This window comes from Castanea sativa, chromosome 3 (genome assembly GCF_040712315.1).
Source record: "Castanea sativa cultivar Marrone di Chiusa Pesio chromosome 3, ASM4071231v1".
Lineage (NCBI taxonomy): Eukaryota > Viridiplantae > Streptophyta > Magnoliopsida > Fagales > Fagaceae > Castanea > Castanea sativa.
The window spans coordinates 16,041,781-16,065,663 of record NC_134015.1 but is presented as its reverse complement, the minus strand read 5'-3'; the positions used below and the strand labels follow the sequence as shown (position 1 = coordinate 16,065,663).

The window sequence follows — 23,883 nt, the reverse complement described above, 5'->3', positions numbered from 1 at the left end:
CCTTTGAAAGGACAATTTGAATTTACATACCTCCATTTAATTTTTTTTTTCAAAACAGTAAGTCATAATCACATTGGCAGAACTCAACCAAGACAACTCATTCATTGAACTGAATGGCCAAAACTGATGAGAACAAAAATCTAAAATTTAATCATACAAAATCTGAAATAGTGAAACATTATCGATTAGCACCTCCAAGTGTTTTAAACAGAAATATCTATGGTTCAAATTCCTCCTTCTCCATTGCAACTATTGAAATATCAGATGATGGCTCTACTCTACATTTGCAAAATATCTGACTTGTTAAATCTTAAATAAAGCCAATAAGTTGTTGCTCAAATGACACCTCTACCCGTATGTGTGCAATTTCCAATAAAAAAAAAATGTTGTAAAAACAAGCAAGTCATCCTTTGAAAGGACAATTTGAATTTACATGCCTCCATTTTTTTTTTTTTCAAAACAGTAAGTCATAATCACATTGGCAGAATTCAACTAAGACAACTCATTCATTGAACTGAATGACCAAAACTGATGAGAACAAAAATCTAAAATTTAATCATACAAAATCTGAAATAGTGAAACATTATCGACTAACACCTCCAAGTGTTTTTAACAGAAATATCTATGGTTCAAATTCCTCCTTCTCCATTGCAACTATTGAAATATCTAAAACAACTAAAAATACATTATCATCACATCTACCAAAACTATCCAGCAAAGTACACGCAATAATGCCATTTCATGCATTATTGAAGATCTCGAATAGCTTCCAATTCCATGCTTAAGTGTTGAAAATCTATCATTGGTAGAGTAGTCACACTGCCCTTGTGCCTAAGCTTCACATACTTAGGCTGGAATTTGGGAGAACTGAGATACTAATATCATAATATCTCTTCCACCTGAACTCCAGATGTCTAAAACTTTCTTCAAGGAGCTGAAAAACCAATACACCTGGGGTGATGAGTTACTGAGTAACAGATATTCCCTCAGCTCTTTGGGGCAGATGAATCTTCAACCACCTTAAATTATACGTCACAATTTGGCCTTCTTGGAGACAGTTGGAGAACAAAAACATCAGCATCTTCCTTCACAACTGTTGTGACAGCAAATAGCCTTAAAAAAACTGCCAGTTTATCATGTATATAAATTTAACAAAGGAAGTAATTTGACTGTCCATGAAATGTGTTACCATCTATCTGAGAACCTAAGAATACATGGTCTTTTTATTTGTTTTCTCTGATTCTATGCAAAAGAATAAAATAGCTTAAATCTGAATCACATTTGAGAAAACAAACTTACCAAAACTATAATAATTTTCATGTCTAGTACAACTTCAAGAGGCAAGTTCATATGCCTGAGCCTCATTTGTTTGTTTTTTGGATTCCAATCCCGGAAATTGTCCAATATCATGTCCTTCAAGTGGTTGACACTCATTCATCAAACCAACAGCAAACTCTTCAGGGCGAGCTCAATCACTTTGGAGAAAATCTGCCATCTGCATGGAAAAGACCAACTCTGATGTGAATATTAAATATTTTGTTGATATTATGTTTTACATTAAAGTTTAAACTATATTAAACCTTGAATGAAAATAGAACCACAACTTTGACAGTCTTTATGTTCATAGACTTTTTTGTTCAGCTATAGAAAGAAACTGTTTAGTGGATTTGGAGAATACGAGTTGAAACCATGATTAACTTTTCTGAGTTTATAGTTATATAAGCAACTACAAACCAATAAGTAAAATATAATAAATCCCATAAAAAAATTAGAAAAATAAAATAAAAACAAATAGAGAGCAAAAGTGGCACTTACATGATTGGCAAGAGCCATTCTCTGCCGATGCTAAGCTTGAACCAAGTAACCAATCACCACATGTAACAGCTCTTCCCTACGGATCAAAAATGCAGGGGATGCCAGGTGTATTAGTTGGATGAGCTGCACCCCTGTAATACTCCAGAAAATAGAACAAACACCCAGTCATTACAGAAAACTTTATCCAATTTTTAGTTTTTAAATAAAAGAAAACAAAAATTTCTTCAAAATGATGAATCCATTGAATAATTCCCAAAGGAAAACCATTCCTGAAAAACGAGTTGGTTGTGATGATTCCAATGAAAAAATATGATGTACTCACTAGCGATAATGCAAATATAATGTACTCACTAGCGAAAATGCTAAGTGGTAACACCCCCAAGCATGCCCGGCCTTCACCTTCTCTGCCATTGCACTTGGGATGTTTAATTTCCTGGTAACAAAATTTTTTCAATAAAGTGACCCCAAAAAAAAAACCCGCATATACCTAAAAATATGGACAGTTGCATGCATGATACAAAAACACACACAAGCATAGAAAAGTTTTTACTATCATTTTACATAATTTTTTGCTTCTAAAATTTTAGAAATATGGTAAATACCATTTACTATTTTATTACGCATGGCAGAATTTTAAGACTTTTAAGTGATGTGAAGCAATATATTATAAAATTAAATGTATGAAGAAATTTTATACATGTTATGGGAATTTAACTATCCATCAACAAAACTTTGGGGTTAAATGTAAAAATTGGGTCTCCATAAGCACCAATCTCTAAAATTTACTGAAAAGGGGATAATTACAATCACCACTCAGAGGTACCCAGTGGAGTCTCAGATTTCATTTTTAAATTTTGAATTTCTGATTTTTCTAGATTTCACTTTAGAATTCTAGAATTTAATATTGTTGATAATTTTATGGTAATTGTGGCTTGATGTCCTCCTTATAACCTATTAAAAGAGGCTCCAAGAATGGTTTGAAGCAATGCAATTTGAATAAAAAATTTATAATTAGATATGTCTCTTTAAGCTTGGCGGTGATTCCTAGCACCCTTAGGTGGTGAAGCTTAAAATTTCAAGAAAATACTAAAAGCAATTTGTAAGTGGTGAAGAAGAGGATTTGTCCAGTTCTTCATTCCTTTTCTCTTATTTCTATTTTCCCAGCCTTTGTCCTGCATCAGGATAAAAGCTTGTCCAGTTAACAAAGTTTACATGTATAAATGCACATAACTCATGATTGCCGTGTTTAAACAAGTTGGTGTTGGCCAAATGAACTCTTTTCTACCAGTACTCCCTATCTATTGTCATGATTGCTAATGCCCTAGACAAAAACCAGAATCTTCAAGAATTGTATACCTATAAGTTCTGTTAATGATCCAAAACCATCAAATTAGTACTGACCTGTGGAACCTTGTTCTGCTTTCCATAAGCTGCAGTACTAAGAAAGGTCCAACAGTGAGGGCCACTGCTTTGGGAATGCATAAGTTTTTTGGTATTGTTTGCCATCCATGAGACAGATCAACCCCTTTGACAAAAGCTCCTTCAAAAGGAGATGCAGTCTCAAAAGCTGCAAGGAGGGCCCATAGAGAACTTAATTCCTGCCTCTAGCAACACTCACAGCATTAAGTGAGCAACAATTTGAGATAAGCCAATCATCGCTAAAAGCAAATAAAGTGGAGAAAATAGCAGATTGCATCATATAAACTGAACTGAGAAGTTCTGGGTAGCTTCATCTGCCTTGCAATTAGTGGCAAGCCTGACGACACAAGCAAGCAATTTGCACACTTTCCTGTTGTTGACACAGTAATATTAAAACAAACTCAAGTCACCGATCAAACTTAATATCAAACTCCACTGACATTATTCTGGAATGTTCCATTTTTTGATAGGGTAAGTAAGAAATTTTATTAACTATGTGCTAAAAAAGGGACAAACCCTAAGTACGCTGGAAGTATGCATGAGATACACCCCAAAAAAATCATCAAAAAATACAAAAATAAAGAAACCCAAGCAAATGAGAAAAATAATGACTACTCAAAGCAGCCATCCAATTATAAATAGAACGTAAAAATATCATTTTTAGCTCCAATGTAGATCATTCATTTCCTTCAAATAAGCAAGTATGGCATTCTCTCCAAATACAAATAGTCCACATTATACAAAAATAAATTGCATTCCAAATATCTGAACTACATTGTCTTCCAAATCACCCCTTCAAGTTAGCCAACAAATCAACTACCCTCTTAGGCATAACCCTATCCCAAATAAACACAAGACCAATGACCATAATTCTTGAGCGATATCACAATGGAGAAGCAAGTGATCTATGGACTCTCCTTTATTTTGCACATGCAGCACCACTCCTCTACAATTAAATTTCTCCTTTGTAAGTTATCCATCCTAAGAATCTTTCGTAGTGCAGCTGACCATGTGAAGAATGCCACTTCGGTGGAGTCCTTAACCCTCCAAATACTTTTCCAAGGAAAAGTTTGAGCATTTCCGGCATGCGACACTCTATAAAAGTTTGGTGCTCTCTCCTCTCACATTCATGGTAATTCCCACCATGGATTTAATGAGTAGACAATACTACGAATGTGAGAGGGAGAGTACCATTCTCTGTGCTCCTAGAATACTTAAGAATTATTCCTATAAAAAAACTTTACCTCAAACATACAGCTTCTTTTTGGAATCCGGTAGATCAGGTCTTCTACTTCTCTTCTTATCTTTATAGAGTAGATGAAATTAAGGAAACCTTTTAGAACTTCCAACTCCAAATCATTTTAAGCCCTAATAAAGGAATATCCCAATGAATAATGCCATCAGTCCACCACATAAGCCACTTTAGATTCTGAAATTCTATACAAATCTGGAAATACCTCCTTAAGAACCACATCTCTGCACCGCAAGTCATGCCAAAAGCAAATATTGGTGCCATTACCAACCTCGAATCTGGAGAAATTTTCCCAACCACTTCTAATATGCTTTGAAAGGCTTACGCCATATGGTCCACATTCTGCCCCCAAGCAGCAACCACTCCACTCACCTCCATATTTTTTTATCCATTATTTTCCTCCATGAAACACTGTTATGCCAAAGCCTTCACATTAGTTTACTAATTTTTTTCTTTTGTATTTTCCTTCTTATTTCCTTTTGTCCTTTTTATTTTCCTGAACTGCCTGGTGTAGCCCGTAAACGAGGACACCTCTGTATTTTTTTCCGTTTTCATTTTAATGAATTTATTTACCTATCAAAAAAGAAAAAATAACATACTTCGTATGCCCAATCCTCCATATTTAATTGGTTCACAAATTTTTCCAATTTACAATATGGAACATAAACTTGTCTCCTATGCCACACCTACAAAAAACCCATTGTAATCCTCAATACTATTAGCAATATTATGGGAATAAGAAATAAAGAGAAAAAAAAATTGTTTACAAACTCAACAATGTCCTCTTTATCAATACAAATCTACTTCCTTTTTTTTTTTTTATCAAGTATGCAGTCTACCTCCCTTTGAAAGGTGAACCTTTTTCCACCCCACTAACCTCCCCTCCACCTTCTCAAGAACACAATCCCGTATTGCTTTTGATATAAATTTAGAACCCTAACCAAACCCAAATATCTCTTGGGAATTTCGAAACCTTATAATCAAGAATCTGAATCAGTTTTTCAATGTCTGGCACAATACCAACAGGTATCAATGCAGATTTGGCCAGGTTAATCTTTCATCCAGATACTACTTCAAAGCACAACAAACATTTCAAGTACCTAAGTTGTTCCAGGCATTCCCACAAAAAAAAAAAAAAAAAATCAAGTATCGTATAAAAATAAGAGGTGAGAAACCATCAACATATCACATGCTCTACTTCCTACTGTGAAACCAGCAAGATGCTGTCCTGCACTTCACAAGATACTGCCCTGCCACTGCTCTTACGAATTACTTACTCAGTGCCTCCATCACTATCATCAATAACAATTGTGACAATGGATCACCTTGACATAAACCTTTAAAAAAAATCCCACATTTCCATTCAAGTTGCCATTAACTAGAATCAAAAACCTAATTGTAGAAATGCAACAAATAATCCAATTCGTCCGTTTCTCTCCAAAGCCGCACTGTTTCAGCTTGTAAATATGAAAGTTCCAATTAGTATGGTTGTAGACTTTCTTCAAATCCAACTAACTCAAAAGCTCAAGTATGCCCAATATTATTCTACTGTCAATACATTTATTGGCAATGAGGACGAATTCCAAATCTACCCCCCTGTGATAAAAGCAATTCAAAATTGGGAGAGGAAATTCCCTAAAACAAACAGCAACCTGTTAGCTAGCACCATAGGGAATATTTTATATACACTACCAATGAGACTAATATGCCTGTATTCCTTCACATCTAGAGCACAACCTTTTGGAGAATTAGTGCAATAAATGTAGCAATTAGGCTTCTCTCAAACATACCTTGGTGTTTGTCTCCCTCCTCTAACCATAAGGCCCTAGGATGATATATATTCATAATAATTTTTCGGAAAACATCTAAGTTCAATGGTATGTGATGCGGTAGGGAGAACTCAGACTAGTGTAGATTAAGGGTTTAAGAAGAAATTCCAGCAACAAAAAACGATTATAGCAAAGAAAAGAAAAGATAATAGGATTAAATTTGTAACAAGCAAATATCAATTTCTAAGCTCAAAGAGCTCAAAAAAATTCAGAAATCAAATTTCATAAAGTAGATGAGCAAAGGCTGCCTATAATGACTCAAATGAGAAAATATTTATAAAAACCATTAGAAACCCTAGAATCCTAAGCCTTCATATTTTATATAACAATTAAATCATAATTATCCAATTTCATTAAAAGTCATGTGCTTGTCACAAGACCTCTTAATATGCTTAAAAGCATAATAATAAATAAAACATAACATGGAGATATAAAAGACTAGTCTTGCAGTAGACTAAACAAAAACCGATTAATGTCTTGGTTTCATAATATAGATCTATTATCAGGAGCGGACACCATAGGTTAAAACTATCTCAATAAAAAATAAAAATAAAAAATAAATAAAAACTGACTAAACAAAAATAGACTAATGGGCCTTCTTTCCTTTGGACTTAAATTCTCCTACATTAGTGTAGTATCGTCTACCAGGACCGTTCTCTGTAAAGACATTTGAACTAGACCTACAATAGTAACAAAGAGTGTGGAAAATGGTATCCAACATTTAATGCATTCAGACATTATCGCCAAATAGTAAACCATGAACCATAATCAGATATTCTTCTTGCCATGGCAGAAGCCAACTCTCTTACGTTTATATAGGACAATTGGGAATTCTAATATGTTTCAATTCTAGGAACAGAACAGTGCACATAGATACAATATTTTTTAGGTAAGCCTAATGTTGCAATAACAAGAATAAAAAAATATTAGAATCTTCAAATAATGTGAGGATGCTGCAGCAAATGTGAAAATTAACTTAACAAGGGAGGCACTAAGTTGCCATTATGTGCAATGACAATCACATCAAACTGTCCCTGAGGTTTTCGGTTTTCACTTAAGTGCCGCATACCAATAAATGGATCAAGTCTCACCACATTAACCAAAGATGTCTGCCACAAAGTGTAAAATAATTTATTAGCTCATGGACACAACAGAAAAAGCAAAGGGCTAAAATTAGAAGCAGATGAGATAAGTTCTTCTTTTCTTTTCTTTTTTTTTTTTTTCTTTTTTTTTTTGGTGCTGGAAAAAGAACCATAGCATATTTTAAAAATGAAAAACACATAAAATCACAACATATTTTGACATATTCAATGTCTTATGAAGCCATGCTAAGTTTTCTTTAAATTTTTTTTTTTTTTTGATAAACAGGTTTTCATTTAAAATGGTACATAGTTATTGTAAGTGCACAAGTGCACCTGGCCCCAAGAACAGTTATGGGCCCAGGCCCAATGAGCCTTAAACAATATGAATTTGTAGAGTGTGGGCTTGAAACCCAGGTTAGAAGTGTGTGGGGATTAAATGACAAACTAAAGATTGCAAATACTTGGAACAACAAGGGATATTGTAAATCGGCCTCCTCGGACGTAAGCCGAGAGCTGTTCTTATGTTATATCTTTCTCCTTGTCTTTTTCTTTTTTTAGGTTACAAAAAGTTTGTCCCCGTTTCTATTCCCGGTTCCTCCTTAAATACTCCTCTTTTTAATACTTTGTACACGTGTTGCCCCAACTCCTCCCTTAGCCTAGATATTTCTTTTCTTAGTGCCTTTGAACAGTAACTAGAAGTTTCCCTTCCACTGTTTAAGTGTCACTTCCCCATTAATGCGGCCAGGGTGGTAGGTGCAGGGTCTTTAATGTGGAGGTAGCAGCCTTTATCTTTGACATATTTTCAACATCGGTGCTTCTAGGACATTCAAGGGTTCACCCCCTTTAACCATTGGTCTTGTCCGTGTCCTTTACTAAGGGAAAAATAATCATCGGCTGGACCCTCGGACCCTCGGCGTATGGGCCGACCCGTAGTACTAACAAGTCCCAAACCCAAGAGCAGGTCGGCCTTCCTCAGCATGACCCAACGGCCCATATTCCTATCAAGGTCTTTTTACTCCCCACAATAGCCCCTCAAAACTCTAATTTTCGACATCCGAGGAGAAAAATAGGGTTTTGATTTAACGAAGATCCACTCCACACACTTTATGAGTGATGGCACGTGTGGAAATCGTTTCGCGTCCCAGAAGATGCCACTTGGCGGTTTTACTTTCAAAAACGCGCGCATTTATTACTGCCAGTTACACTTTGTCCCTCACGTTCAACAGTGAGATGGGCATCCAACGGCCCTCATTACTCCACGAAATTTTAGGCGGGACAAATATAATTTCGAGGCCGCCTTTTCGCATGTCGCGACGCTTCGGGAATCTGCGCCTTCATTTAATTCCTCAGGGGGTAATCCCATCAAGACATCAGCCATCATACCTTACTTGCAGAAAACCGTGGAAATTTGCACACCTTCAACCTTGTAAGTTCTTGCTCCTTCTATTCTTAACCTTTTCTCCTCGATATTTGTCCTCGGCTATCATTACAAACACTCTCCCTTTTAGAGTTTAGTCTATCGTTCCTCTGTAATGGGAAAATTCAAGTGTCTAGTTGATACCGCCGCTGGGATGGAAGGCTTTAGGGCCAAATACCGTATTCCCAGCGACGTAGGGTTAGAATATTGCCCGGCAGAAGCCGTGGCCGGTTCTAGGAAGGAGGGAGAGGTTATCATCCCTATGATAGCCTTTATAGAGGGTGGGATGACCCTTCCAATGAAACCTGTAACTAGGAAGTACCTTCGCAACCACCGGTTGTGTCCCGATCAATGCCTCCCAAACGTTTTTAGAGTTTTGGGTAGTGTAGATGCTCTAAACGAGCAGATGGGTTTAAACCTCACATGGCACGATGTCATGTTCCTATATGAGTCCCATAAACTTTCTAAGGTAGGTTATTATATTAAGTCTCGGTCCAGCACCGTTAGGCTAATCTCCTGTCTGCCCAAATCAAACAAAGGCATGAAGGACGACTACTTGATCGTGTCTGGAAACTGGCACGACGGCCTCCACTGCCCAGTTGAGTGGGGGGATCCAGGTGCGATGCCGTAGGATTAATCTCCCCACAACACAACTTCTTCTAACACACACAGAAATGCGTATTCGTACTTACTTAAATTTGTTAAATATCTGTGTGAATCTGAACAGGTTTGTTTGTTTTGACGTCTTTTTTACAGATAAGCAGCACGTGCGTCCTCGTCTGAGTCATTGTAACATCGCAGATCTAAACCGAGTACTTCGCTCCGAGGTGTTCATTAGCGAAGACTTACAACTCCGGGTTGCTCACCTCATTCTAGGGTACACTCCCCTTTCCTCAGACTTCCAGGAGATAGAGAACGCCATAATTGCGGGCGACCGAAGATGAAGGAGGATAAACGTAACTCGGCCCCACTTTCTGGACGACCGCGACCTCCCAGACGCTCCTAACACTTTTTTATACAACCAGCCTATAGCAGCAATTCCCCTTGCTGTGCACTCACAAGCAACTGTCGTTCCAGAAGAGTAGGTGTCTTCTTCACACACACTTGACGACGAGATAGATCAATTCCGTCTCGAAGACACCGAGAGACCTCAAGGGAACCAGTTTGTGGTACTTTCCGACGAGGAGGAAGAAGCCACCGAGGCCTCTGGAATTGCAGGGTTTGTGGTTGCCCTTCCCGAGGACGAATTTGAAGAAGACATGGGAAGAATGGAGGGTCTCCTCACCAATAGGGCTGCTAAGGTTGCAGAGAAAAAGAGGGGGACGTCTCAAGTTCCCCCATCCTTACCACCTCCCCCTCCACTCGAGCCAAAACTTCCAGCCGAGGATCCAAAGAAGAAGAGAAAGGGGGATAACGAGGGGACGATTAATAAAGACCCCAAGAAACCACGACAACAACTCCCACCGGCCCAGCAGCAGAAGGTGGACAAGGGCAAGGGTAGGGCCCGCTCGGTTGAAATCGGGGAATTCAGGGACGAGGCTGAAGTGCGCCGAGCACCGACCACCTGGTTCCCCGATTTAAGACTAGACGGCGCACCCATCTCCTGCCAGTCCAGTATAAGGGGGGTTCAACAAGGCCATGCCCACCACCTGGCCGAGGTCTTGGAACGCCCTCTCCTGCTGCCCAAGGACATGGAGACCTTGGAAAAAATGGGCCAGCCACAACTATTCCTCTCCTTGAAAAGAGACTTAGCGCTGGTAAGTGTTTCTCCCTTTTTTCTTTTTCAGAAGATTCCACTTTTAACAATATTTATAAGTAAGTTTGTTTTTTTTACTGTTCCTAACTCCATCATACTTTGTTACAGGCTATTCAGGAGGTCTTTGTAGCTGAGAAGTTTATTGAAGACACTCGGAAAATAGCCAGAACTGAGCTCGAAATCAGGCTGGAGATTGAGAAGTCCTTGGGTATAGCCCTTGCCGAGAACGAGAAGCTGACCTCTGAGGTTGCAGATCTGAGGAGAGAGAAAAATGGGGTCGAGTCAAACTTGAAGACTATGCAGACCTAGATAGAAGGACAGCGCAAGCTCCTTCGTGAAAGAGATGAAGAGCTCTCCCAAGCTCAAAGGGAGTGCTCGGATCTGAAGAAGGAACTGGCGTTGATGAAGAAAGAAGCCAGCTCCTTCCAACTCTCTCTCCAAGCTGCCAAGCAGGCAAGTTTCGATGAAGGGGTAGCAACCACAGAGGAGCAGCTGACAGAGGAGTTCGCGGCTTTATGCCGCGAATACTGTCAAAAAGTATGGGGGGAAGCTTTAAACGTAGCAGGAGTTCCCCAATCTTCGGATCTGAGGAAGTCCGAGAACGTTTGGCTTCCCCTAGAAATACAGGAGATTGAAGAGGCTCCTGCTGCTACTCCTACCCCCGAGACAACTCTTCCTGCTTTACCCCCAGTGGTCCCACAGCAAGTTCCTGATCCTACAGAACCCTCTGGTTCCAACAAAGAGAAGGAAGGAGAAGGGGATGCAGAGAAGGACTTGAGCCAGATAGTGGAACCCAACGTCCTTCCAACGAAGACAGCAGATAGAGGAAAGCACGTTTTGACTCCTTTTGAGCTGGAGTTGAGAAAGACCGAGGGCACCAGTACCTCTCAGCAAGACCCCCCTCCAAAGGCTTAGGACTTATCTTTAGGACTTCTCTTTTTCCATGTTTGAATTATATATGTAATGCATATTTGACTAATTAATGAAGAACAATCTCATTTTGCTTTTCACTTGGATTGTATCTGTTTTTACTTTATACTTTTTGTTCTTATTACAGAAGTTTCTCAGAGTAAACAACTCTAACACCAAGGATTGCACAATCATAACTTTCATATAATCACACTCATATTATTAAAGATTTAATAAAAGGTGACATGGTTAATATATTTAAACAATGCCTTGATTAAAAAGAAGAGAGGACTTCATATAACGATTAAACCTTTATAATGCATAACACTGTTTCTAGTAGGATGTAAGATCCGATGACCGTTCCTTACACAAAATTGCTTAACAACCAAAGATATAAAACTTAAGATCCGAATTTAATAAACAGTAACGCATTAACATCCAGTCATAATAAGGAGACAATCTTGATCAAAGTTGTGGTCCGAAGATGAGACTTAGCCAAATTTCCGTTTGATTCTTAAAAATTATAACTTCAAATGTTAATTTTCCCAAAGTAGGAGATCCAAGGACCCGACATAACTAAGTTTCTGTTTAACAAATGACAAGACATCAATTTCCACAAGGTTTATGGTCCGAGAACTGCACTTAACCAAGTTTCTGTTTGATTCTTAAAAATGATAACTTCAAATGTTAATTTTCCCAAAGTAGGAGGTCCGAAGACCCGGCATAACTAAGGTTCTGTTTAACAAATGACAAGACATCAATTTCCACAAGGTTTATGGTCCGAGGACTGCACTTAACCAAGTTTCTGTTTGATTCTTAAAAATGATAACTTCAAATGTTAATTTTCCCAAAGTAGGAGGTCCGAAGACCCGGCATAACTAAGGTTCTGTTTAACAAATGACAAGACATCAATTTCCACAAGGTTTATGGTCCGAGGACTGCACTTAACCAAGTTTCTGTTTGATTCTTAAAAATGATAACTTCAAATGTTAATTTTCCCAAAGTAGGAGGTCCGAAGACCCGGCATAACTAAGTTTCTGTTTAACAAATGACAAGACATCAATTTCCACAAGGTTTATGGTCCGAGGACTGCACTTAACCAAGTTTCTGTTTGATTCTTAAAAATGATAACTTCAAATGTTAATTTTCCCAAAGTAGGAGGTTCGAAGACCCGGCATAACTAAGGTTCTGTTTAACAAATGACAAGACATCAATTTTCACAAGGTTTATGGTCCGATGACTGCACTTAACCAAGTTTCTGTTTGATTCTTAAAAATGATAACTTCAAATGTTAATTTTCCCAAAGTAGGAGGTCCGAAGACCCGGCATAACTAAGGTTCTATTTAACAAATGACAAGACATCAATTTCCACAAGGTTTATGGTCCGAGGACTGCACTTAACCAAGTTTCTGTTTGATTCTTAAAAATTATAACTTCAAGAACCAGAGCTACTCATAATTTTGAAATATATTGACAAAAGCTCATTTTCATTAATAATAATACCTTCTAAGATTATTTACATTCCATGGACGTGGTACAATTCGTTCGTCTAGGTCAGCTAGCCTATACGACCCTATGCCTGCTATTGAAACAATGCGATAGGGGCCTTCCCAGTTAGGTCCGAGCTTACCCCAAGCTGGGTTCTTAGAAGTGCCTACAACTTTCCTTAATACAAGATCACCAGGCGCAAGCGGCCTTAGCTTCACGTGGGCATCATATCCTCGTTTTAACTTCTGCTGATAATAGGCCATTTGGACCATAGCTGCCTCACGCCGTTCCTCAAGTAAATCAAGATCTTTCTCTAGAAGTCCCTTGTTATTCTCTGGGCTAAAACAACTTGTCTTTAGAGTAGGAAAACCAGATTCCAATGGTATCACTGCCTCGGCGCCATAAGTCATAGAGAATGGCGTTTCTCCAGTGGATCTGCACGGTGTGGTCTGATATGTCCACAGGACATGAGGGAGCTCTTCTACCCATTTACCTTTCGCATCATCCAACCTCTTCTTGAGCCCGTTGACTATGACCTTGTTAACGGCCTCAGCCTGCCCATTTCCTCGAGGATAAGCTGGGGTAGAATATCTATTTATGATACCCATGTCACCACAATATTGCCTAAAGGCGTTGCTGTCAAATTGAACGCCATTGTCTGAGATAAGTGTATGCGGTATACCAAATCTAGTAACAATATTCTTCCATATAAACTTCTTTGAATCAACATCTCGGATATTGGCTAAGGGCTCAGCTTCAACCCATTTAGTGAAGTAGTCTGTTCCCACGAGCAGCCATCTTTTGTTGCCAGCAGCCCTCAGAAATGGCCCTACAATGTCCAAGCCCCACTGTGCGAAAGGCCAAGGGCTGGAGAGAGGGTTAAGAACCCCTCCAGGTTGGTGGATATTAGGGGCGAACCTCTGACATTGATCACATTTTTTGGCATAATCCTGAGCCTCCCTCTGCATATTAGGCCACCAATAACCCTGAGTCAGGGCTCTATGGGCTAAGGATCTTCCCCCGGTGTGACTCCCACAAATTCCCTCATGCAGTTCCTCCATTAATGTTTCTGTTGATTCAGGGTGCACACACAACAAATACGGTCCTGAAAAGGATCGTTTGTATAGCTTCTGGTCCTCGGACAACCAGAAACGCGGCGCCTTTCGACGTACCTTTTCTGCTTCAACCCTGTCTTCGGGAAGAATGTCACTTTTAAGAAAAGATATGATCGAATCCATCCAACTAGGACCAGGCCTTATTAGATGGATTCGAGGTGCGTTAGAAGTTACAAGAGAAGGTTCTACCAAATCCTCAACGAGAATAACCCTTAGTAGACCTTGAACCGAGGATGTTGCCAACGTAGCCAAAGAATCTGCATGAGTGTTTCCACTCCTAGAGACGTGAGCTAAGGCAAAGGAGTCGAATTCAGCCTGCTGACGCTTGACTTGGGCCAAATATTCCTGCATTCGGGGGTCTCTAGCCTCCATGGTTCCCATGACTTGGCCGACCACTAACTGAGAGTCCGAGAACACATGGATTTCCTTGCCACCCATCTTATGTACCATTTGCATGCCTACCAAGACTGCTTCATACTCAGCCTCATTATTAGTAGCCGAGAAGGCCAATCTCAAAGATTTTTCGAAGACAATTCCTTCAGGGGACATTAGAACAAGTCCAACACCAGACCCTTTTTGATTAGCAGCCCCATCCACATAAACTCTCCAAACCGAGGGCGATACGTCTGTGATCACACCAACTGATTTTTCACCCATGTGTGCTTCTTTTGAAGTTTCTTCTAACAATGGTTCAGTAAACTCTGCCACCAAATCAGCGAGGACCTGTCCCTTTACCGAAGTGCGAGGCTTGTATTTAACATCAAAGGCTCCCAAAATGGTTCCCCATTTTGCCACCCTGCCAGAATAATCAGCACTACGCAACACAGCCTTAAGAGGCAACTGGGTCAAAACAACCACAGTATGAGATTGGAAATAATGAGGAAGTTTGCACGTGGCGTGGACTACAGCCAGAAGTGCTTTTTCCAAGGGCAGATAGTGCACCTCGGCCTCATTCAAGGACTTACTAACGTAGTAGATCGGTCTCTGTATTCCGCTTTCATTCCTTATAAGGACTAAGCTCACCGCGTGAATAGCCACGGCCAGATAAGCGAATAAAACCTCGTCCACCTCAGGGCGAGATAAAATAGGTGGCCGAGAAAGATATTGCTTGAGCTGTTGGAAAGCTAACTCGCAGTCCTCGGTCCATTGAAACCCTTTCCACTTGTGCAACAACCGAAAGAAAGGACGGCACCGGTCAGCTGACCGAGCAATAAACCTATTCAACGCAGCAATCATTCCAGTCAATTTCTGAATTTCTTTTGGGTTCCTAGGCGGCTGCAAATTCTGAATAGCCTTAACCTGCACTGGGTTTACCTCTATGCCCCTATGAGTAATCATACATCCCAAGAACTTTCCGGATCCCACGCCAAAAGAACACTTGGAGGCGTTAAGGCGCAACTTATACTTCCTTAGCATCTAGAAGGTATCGGCCAGATCTGTCATGTGTGAAGGTACTGTCTTACTCTTCACCACCATATCATCCACGTATACTTCGATGGTTTTCCCCAGTTGCTGTTCAAACATTCGGGTCATCATTCTTTGATAAGTAGCCCCAGCATTTTTTAATCCAAATGGCATAACCTTATAATGATAGTTCCCGGTTGGAGTAATGAAAGCAGTCTTCTCCTGATCCTCTAACGCCAAGGGAATTTGGTGGTAACCCTGAAAGGCGTCCAAGAAACTCATCCGAGGATGTCCAACAGTAGCATCTACCAGTTGATCAATCCGTGGCATTGGGAACGAATCTTTAGGACAGGCCTTGTTCAGATCAGTAAAGTCCACACATACTCTCCACTTGCCGTTCTTCTTTTTAACAACAATAGTATGAGCCAACCATTCAGGGTAAAAAACTTCTTTGATAGCCCCCGCCCTTTTGAGTTTAAGAACCTCTTCCTTCACAGCCTCAGAATGTTCTCGGGAAGATCGCCGAGGTGGCTGCCTCCTCGGAACAATGGCAGGATTGACGTTTAAACGATGACAAATAAAGTTCGGATCTACGCCTGGAGCCTCATAGGGGTCCCACGCAAAGACATCCAAATTATCCTTCAGAAATTTCAACAACTCCATCTTCTCTTGGTGTGGCAAAAGTGTGCCAACTTGGAAGAACCTCTCTGGATCATCTGTTATTAAAAACTTCTCTAACTCCTCACAAACAGCCTCGTCTCCTGTCATCGCTCCAGGTGCCTCCGGAGCTGTTAATTGCTATGACTCCTGGATGGGCAAGGTTGATGACTCAATTTCTGACTGACGAAGCACCGCAGCCGATATGCATTGCCTAGCCACTACCTGGCTGCCGAGGATTTCCTCAACATGCTCCCCAGAGGGGAATTTCACCTTAACATGTAAGGTAGAGGAGACAGCTCCCAAAGCGTGCAGCCATGGCCTGGCGAGGATGGCTGTATATGGAGAGTACGCGTCAACCACAATGAAATCTACCTCAACCGTTTCTGTGCCGGATTGAACGGGTAAACGGATCTGTCCCTTCGGCACAACGGCCCTTCCTTCGAAGCTTATAAGTGGGGAGTCGTAAGGGGTTAGATCTTCCAACTCCAATCTTAGCCCTTTAAATAGATCAAGGTACATGATATCTGCACCGCTGCCCTGATCTATCATCACCCTTCTCACATCATAGTTCCCTATCCTGAGGGTAACCACAAGAGCATCGTCATGGGGCTGGATAGTCCCCACTTTATCCTCCTCGGAGAAACCCAAGACAAGCAAAGTACCCTTTAATCTCTTCGGCCTGCTACCTACATCCTCGGCCTGCGGATGGGAAACCGCCATCACCCTAGTGGGACCTGAGCCGGTCCTACTAGGTGCAGCGAAGATAACATTAATTGTTCCCAATGCTGGCCGAGATGAACTGTTCCTCTGGTTGTTTGAACCAACTTGACTGACCTGCCCAGTGGGCTGACACAAGTACTGCTTTAACTTTCCCTCACCGACGAGCTGCTCTAGATGGTTCCACAGGGTCCGACAGTTCTCAGTAGTGTGACCCACATCCTGATGATACTGACAGAAAAGGTTTTGATTTCTTCTCGCAGGGTCCCCTGCCATCTTGCCGGGCCATCTGAAGAAGGGCTCTTTACGAACTTTTTCTAATAACTGATGCACTGGTTCTCGGAACACAGTATTTACAGCCTGAGGTGCTGCCGAGCCGGATTGTCCGAAGTAATCCCTCCTCGGCTTGTTGTTGTGATATCTGTCCGACCTGAAATCCCTTCTCTCCTGTGGGATAACCTTCTCCTTTCCTTTTCCCTGCTGCTGGTCTTCCTCTACCCTTTTATATTCATCAATACGATCCATAAGACGGCGTACGCTGCGGACGGGCTTCTTCGTCAAAGACTTTCTTAGGTCGTGATCAGTAGGGAGACCCACCTTAAAGGTATTAAGCGCCACCTCATCAAAGTCGCCGTCTATTTCATTAAACATCTCCCAGTATTGGTTGGAGTATGCTTTCAGCGTCTCCCCTTCCTTCATGGCCATGGATAGCAACGAGTCCAATGGCCGAGGGACTCTGCTACACGTAATGAACCGCGAAGCAAATGCCCTAGTTAGCTCCCCAAATGAGCCTACAGATCCCGATTTGAGACCGTTCAACCATCTCATAGCCACAGGTCCCAAGCTGGAGGGGAAGACTTTACACATCAAAGTCTCGTTGTGAAAGTGCACTGCCATCCTTTGGTTGAAGTGACTCACGTGCTCCACCGGATCAGTCCGGCCATTATATATGGTAAAGGTGGGCTGGGTGAACCTCCTGGGAAGCCTCCCCCTCTCAATCCTCCGTGAAAACGGAGATTTAGAGAGCTGGTGCAACGCCCTACTCATGGTATCGTTGCCTAAGCCCCTAGAACGAAGCTTCTTACGTCTGCGGGTTGGCTGGTCGTCCTCCTCACCGGAGGATGTTGCGCTGGTGGGGGAATATGACCTTGAACTGTAGCCAAGTCCCCTATCCTTCTCTGAGGAAGAACTAGACGAGGATGGGGAAACCTTACGTTTAGCACGGCGTAACTTCCTCTTCAAACGGTTGATTTCCTTCTACATGGATTTAGAACCCTCATCATGGGTAGTACTACCCCCTCCATGGGTATGGCTGGCGCCTGGGTATTCTGTATGGACGCTTCCCTCACGATCCCTACGATGTTCAAGACGTTCGAAATGATCTTCCGGTTGTGATCCTTGTGACTCTGCATGGGGAGAGCCTAAGCCTGCAATAATATCCCTACCTCTTCTAGACTAGATTCCCACAGACGGCGCCAATTGTAAGTGCACAAGTGCACCTGGCTCCAAGAACAGTTATGGGCCCAGGCCCAATGAGCCATAAACAATATGAATTTGTAGAGTGTGGGCTTGAAACCCAGGTTAGAAGTGTGTGGGGATTAAATGACAAACTAAAGATTGCAAATACTTGGAACAACAAGGGATATTATAAATCGGCCTCCTCGGACATAAGCCGAGAGCTGTTCTTATGTTATATCTTTCTCCTTGTCTTTTTCTTTTTTTAGGTTACAAAAAGGTTGTCCCCGTTTCTATTCCCGGTTCCTCCTTAAATACTCCTCTTTTTAATACTTTGTACACGTGTTGCCCCAACTCCTCCCTTAGCCTAGATATTTCTTTTCTTAGTGCCTTTGAACAGTAACTAGAAGTTTCCCTTCCACTGTTTAAGTGTCACTTCCTCATTAATGCGGCCAGGGTGGTAGGTGCAGGGTCTTTAATGTGGAGGTAGCAGCCTTTATCTTTGACATTTTTTCAACATCGGTGCTTCTAGGACATTCAAGGGTTCACCCCCTTTAACCATTGGTCTTGTCCGTGTCCTTTACTAAGGGAAAAATAATCCTCGGCTGGACCCTCGGACCCTCGGCGTATGGGCCGACCCGTAGTACTAACAAGTCCCAAACCCAAGAGCAGGTCGGCCTTCCTCAGCATGACCCAACGGCCCATATTCCTATCAAGGTCTTTTTACTCCCCACAGTTATGTAATCATAATTGCATGTTCAAGTCCTAACACATATCTACTAATCAATAACAACTAAAGACCTCTAGACATTTTTTTAATTACAATGCAAATTGATAGATGAAGTTTGCCAAACCAAATAAAAATAGCTCCTAGCCCCCTTACCCCATCCCCAACCCCAACCCCTGCAGGTTAGAATGTTCTCAGAAAATGGATTGCAACCTTTTAGGATTATTCAATTTTTCGCTAGATATCTTTATTTTTTACCTTCTTTATAAAAGAAACCTTCTTGATAAAAACTTTATTGATATAAAAAAGGAATCACCCAAAGTATACAGAAAGTATATAGATGGGGACAAAACATTCAATCACACAAATTACAATGATCCATCAATCACAGAGCTGACAATCAATCTAAAAAGGTTTTAAAATAGAAAAGCTTAAGATCCAGCAGGTTCTTTTTAACATCCTCAAAACTTCTGAAATTACGCTCTCTCCAAATACACCATAGCAGACAATGGGAACTGCTTTCCAAATATCAACATAATAATGTTGACCAAATCTTTTACTATAAACGAAACCTAGCTAATATGATACAAAAAGAATAAGAAGGAAGAATAAAGGATAATTACTTCAGACAGTAATGAGTCAGCAAGGTTAACACATAAATATCTTGGAGGTGAAGAAGGAAGTGACCAACCACCTATGTCAAGCTTCCCAATTATACCCTGCCACTCTTGAACCAGACCTTTCTCTAACCAGCAATCCACCAACTCAGCAAACTGAGAATCACTCAATGTAAAGAACTGAGCTGCATGGTCAAATATCAATGGCTGAGGATCAATTATTCTGGTTCCCATTAGTCCTCCCAAACGATGAATCCCCTCAAATAATAAAATATTGTAAGAAACTCAGAAAACATGATCATCATCACTGAAATGAAGCACTTGAAAGTTAGTCAACTGAGAGAAACTTATATGTATCCTGGAAAAAAAAAATTACTGATATGATCTTTTTCCTGAATTATAGTCCCTTTCTTTAAAAGGTTGAAGTTTATTTAATCAATAGCCTTTATTCAATCAACATATTTTGAAAGGTTGAAGCAATAAGTGGAATTCCTAACATGAACAGGGATAAACAAATGAAAATGGTCGAGGTGCATAAGAAACTAAGACATTTTTAAGCTTTCTTTCCCTTTGTTTCTTTTTATCTTTCAGTGAAAACTGAAAACACAAGGGGGGAATAATTCTTCCATTTTTAACAAATGACATCCTAATACCCACCATACAATATAATTCTTGTTTTATCTCTTCCTAGGAATCTAATGAAGTGCAAAAGGTGATGTGATAATATTAAGAAAAAAATTATACCAATAATAAAATTTTAAAGAAAGATAACTGAGTGTCAAAACATATCCAAGAATATACTCTTGATTTGATTTTCTGGCAAAGTTGGTACGACATGGCAAATGGCACCTCCTCCTCCCCAACAAGAGTGGGGTGGAAGGTGAAGTAGTGGATTAAAGACCACGAGTTGCTTAAGTAAATTACTAATTAAAAAATTTTAACTGCAGAAAACTTGAGGAAGAGAAACATTATTTTAGCTAGTTGGTGTTGTATGTGTAAGTCAGAAGGGGATTTGGTGCCTCATTTGCTCTTGCATTGCCCTTTTGCTAGAAAAATATGGAATATGGTTTTTGGGCAACTTAGAGTTCTGCGGGTGATGCCCAAGGATGTTGTAGGTTTACTAGCTTGCTGGCAAGGCCGTTTTGGAAGACATAGAAACAGAGCAATATGGAAGGCTATCCCTCATTGTTTGATGGGGTGTATTTGGCATGAGAGATATGCTCAAGTTTTTTAGGGTTGTGAGCAAACTATCCTAGAAGGGAAGTTACAGTTTTTCCGAACATTGATGGAATGGATCATGGCAACAGGAGCATACCCTTTCTATAATGTATTAGAATTTATGGGTCATTGTAAACTCTTAACTTAATTGTGTGTTTATCTAGTATAACCCCTGTATACTTGATGGATTAGTTTTTTTTTTTTTTTTCTCTCTCTCTCATTTTTTCTCATCAATAAAATTTATTACTTATTGAAAAAAACTACCAATTACAAAAAAGTTGACAAGAACACAACATCAAGTATTGACCTTAAGTGAACAGGTAGTTCAGCCAGTAAAGTGTCTTGTCATTAATCATTATAGGATCATGGCATACCTAGTATTAAGGATTAGGAATGGTGTTTAAAGGGAAGGGAGAGGACTAACTCTCAATGTGTAGCCCTTAGGCACAATGGGCTTCCAATGTACTGAAAGAAAAATGAGAACAACACATTACATATATCAATAAATTCAGAACCACATGTCCTCACTCTCATATAAATTTATGAACTTAGACTAAACATAGATTGAATACCATAAGACTATTTGTTCTTGTTTGACCAAGTTAAGGGTGGCGGCACTTGAAGGCCAGGGTCGTCACAAGACCACCTTGACCTGAAATTATATATATATATATATATATATAATAATTTTATATTTTATATTTGTCTACTTTTCAAAAAAAAATTTGGGAACACCCTCAATTTTTTTTATCCCAATAAAATTAAATTTTGCTCCATAATTTGTTCTACTTAACAATATATTAGGGCTTTCAAGCAAAAAGAAAAAGCCCAAAAAAAAAAATGAACTAAAGTCTGAAAAAAAAAATTATAACATAGCAAGCCCAAAAAATTATAATATTGCTTGGTTGTGTATATTGAAAGAGATGTAGCTTGTAGTATTGATAATAAAACTATCATGCAACGATTTCAAAATATGAAAACTCGTAGAAAGAAATTGTAAACTTTATGTATTTGCATTTTTTTTATTGTTGTTGTTATCAATATATGAATTTCTCTTTTTTTTTAGATTGTGTAATTTAGCTTCTTGAAGAACCCCTTGAGAAAAATTCCTAGAGCCCCCACTGGACCAAGTTGAACATTTTGATAAACTGAAAATTCCATTTTCCATTTTCCATTTTCTTCTGTTTTTGCACACATTCTCAACAATGAAACAATAAATAATATTGAAACTTTTTGAACTATACAAGAACCCAAAAAATGCATGAAGCCACATTCCCAAATTTCACATACATTCACCAACTCAACCATCCCCTCCAAAATTCACAAATCATTCAAAACCCACATCAAAATTCATAATAAAAAGACCCAGATAGTGAAAACAGCTAAAAAAGAAGAAGGAAGTAACTGACTAACCGTGTTGAAAACCATGGACCGGCCAGACCCCTCTCTTCTCCAAATTCAAGGCATAAACCAGACCCCCCATCCCTCCACCGATAATCATGACAATGGGATCATCAAAGATGGTTGCAGTGAACATAACTTGCTCTTGGTTGAAGGTTTTCTTGAGAATAGACCTTCTAGAGGTACCATATGATGATTTTCTACGGTTTTTGGAGGTGGGTTTCTTACTGGGTTGGGATGTGGTGCAAGTTGTAAAATCTCTAGACTCTCTCTCTAAATAAAAACTGGTCTTTATTGATTATGAATGAATGAATGAATCTAATGCTAATCCTATCTTTATATACAATCTAATGCCAAAACAAAAAAATAACTACCTCCCTAGATTTTTAGGGAGTTAGTTACATAACAGAAACTACCTACTAATACACGTGTACACTAATTACATCATCATTTGATTTGCATCGATTATTTGATTGTGATGTGGCATTGACTCTATTAGGTCTTCTATACCTTCACTTTTCCACCTTGTTGTAATTGCATCTTGGTTCCTCTGTTGATGATGAAATGCACCCTGAGATGCACTGGACAGCAGCTGCCCTTGACATTGTGATGCACTCTGTGCTACACCTGGCTGCACCTTACCCTGATGATGTACATCACTACTGCCTCTTTACTGCACACAACTGCCTCTTTCCTCGATGACCAGTGCATGCTACCTGCTTACCACTTAGTTGTAGAGAACATATATCTTCAATACAGGTTAGAATCAGGGTTTTTGGGGAAGAAGGTGGCGGGTCTGCATGAGGGTTTTAGGGGTTGAGAAATGAGAGAAGAAGGAAAGGAGTGAATGGAGGAGATAGGCATGGTTTTTTGGAGGGAGAAGGAAAAGGACTCATGAGGATATAAAGCTTTGAGTTTGGTTGGTTTGAGAATTGTGAGAGAGAGAGAGAGAGAGAGAGAGAGAGAGAGAGAGAGAGTCTGGTTTTAGCCCTCCCTCGAAGGTAAAAAATGTTACCAGAGAGAAGTAGATGAATTATAGGTATTGCACTAGATTCTAATCCCTTGATGACATCGTGAGAAGCGAATTTTATGGAGGGAAACCAACCTTGGGGAACTTTTATGCTAATGGTGAGTCAAGCCACCTACAAGACCCTTGGAAATAAGGGTATTTTGGTCATTTTATTGGTTTCAGAGATATTTTGTTATTTTTAGGTTTCAAAGATATTTTTGTCACTTTAAAGTTGATGAGCATTTTGGTCATTTTTAGATTTCAGGCGTATTTCAGTCATTTTTTAAATTAGAGAGGTATTTTGGTCATTTTATGGTTTTAGGTATTTTAGCAATTTTAGAGTGTTTAGGAGTGTTTTTGGTCATTTTCAAGTTTTAGAGACATTTTGAAAATTTTGATTGGGTAATTGTGTGAGTTGGGGTTTACTCATAATAATTAGGTTAGTTGGGTTTGGATCAAAAGCAATTAATTAGATAGGTAATAATAGATAAATGAGTTTCATATACCCAACCCAATTATTTACAACCCAAACCCACCCATTTGACACCCCTACTTGGAATGGAAGTGAAGACAATCTCTCAATCGTGAGCTAG

General features: G+C 39.8%; 1 pseudogene; it reads right to left on the bottom strand.

Moving 5' to 3' along the window:
• Positions 1-1,333: 1,333 nt before the first annotated feature.
• Positions 1,334-23,145, bottom strand: LOC142627304 (uncharacterized; annotated as a pseudogene).
• Between the last annotated feature and the right edge of the window lie 738 nt (positions 23,146-23,883).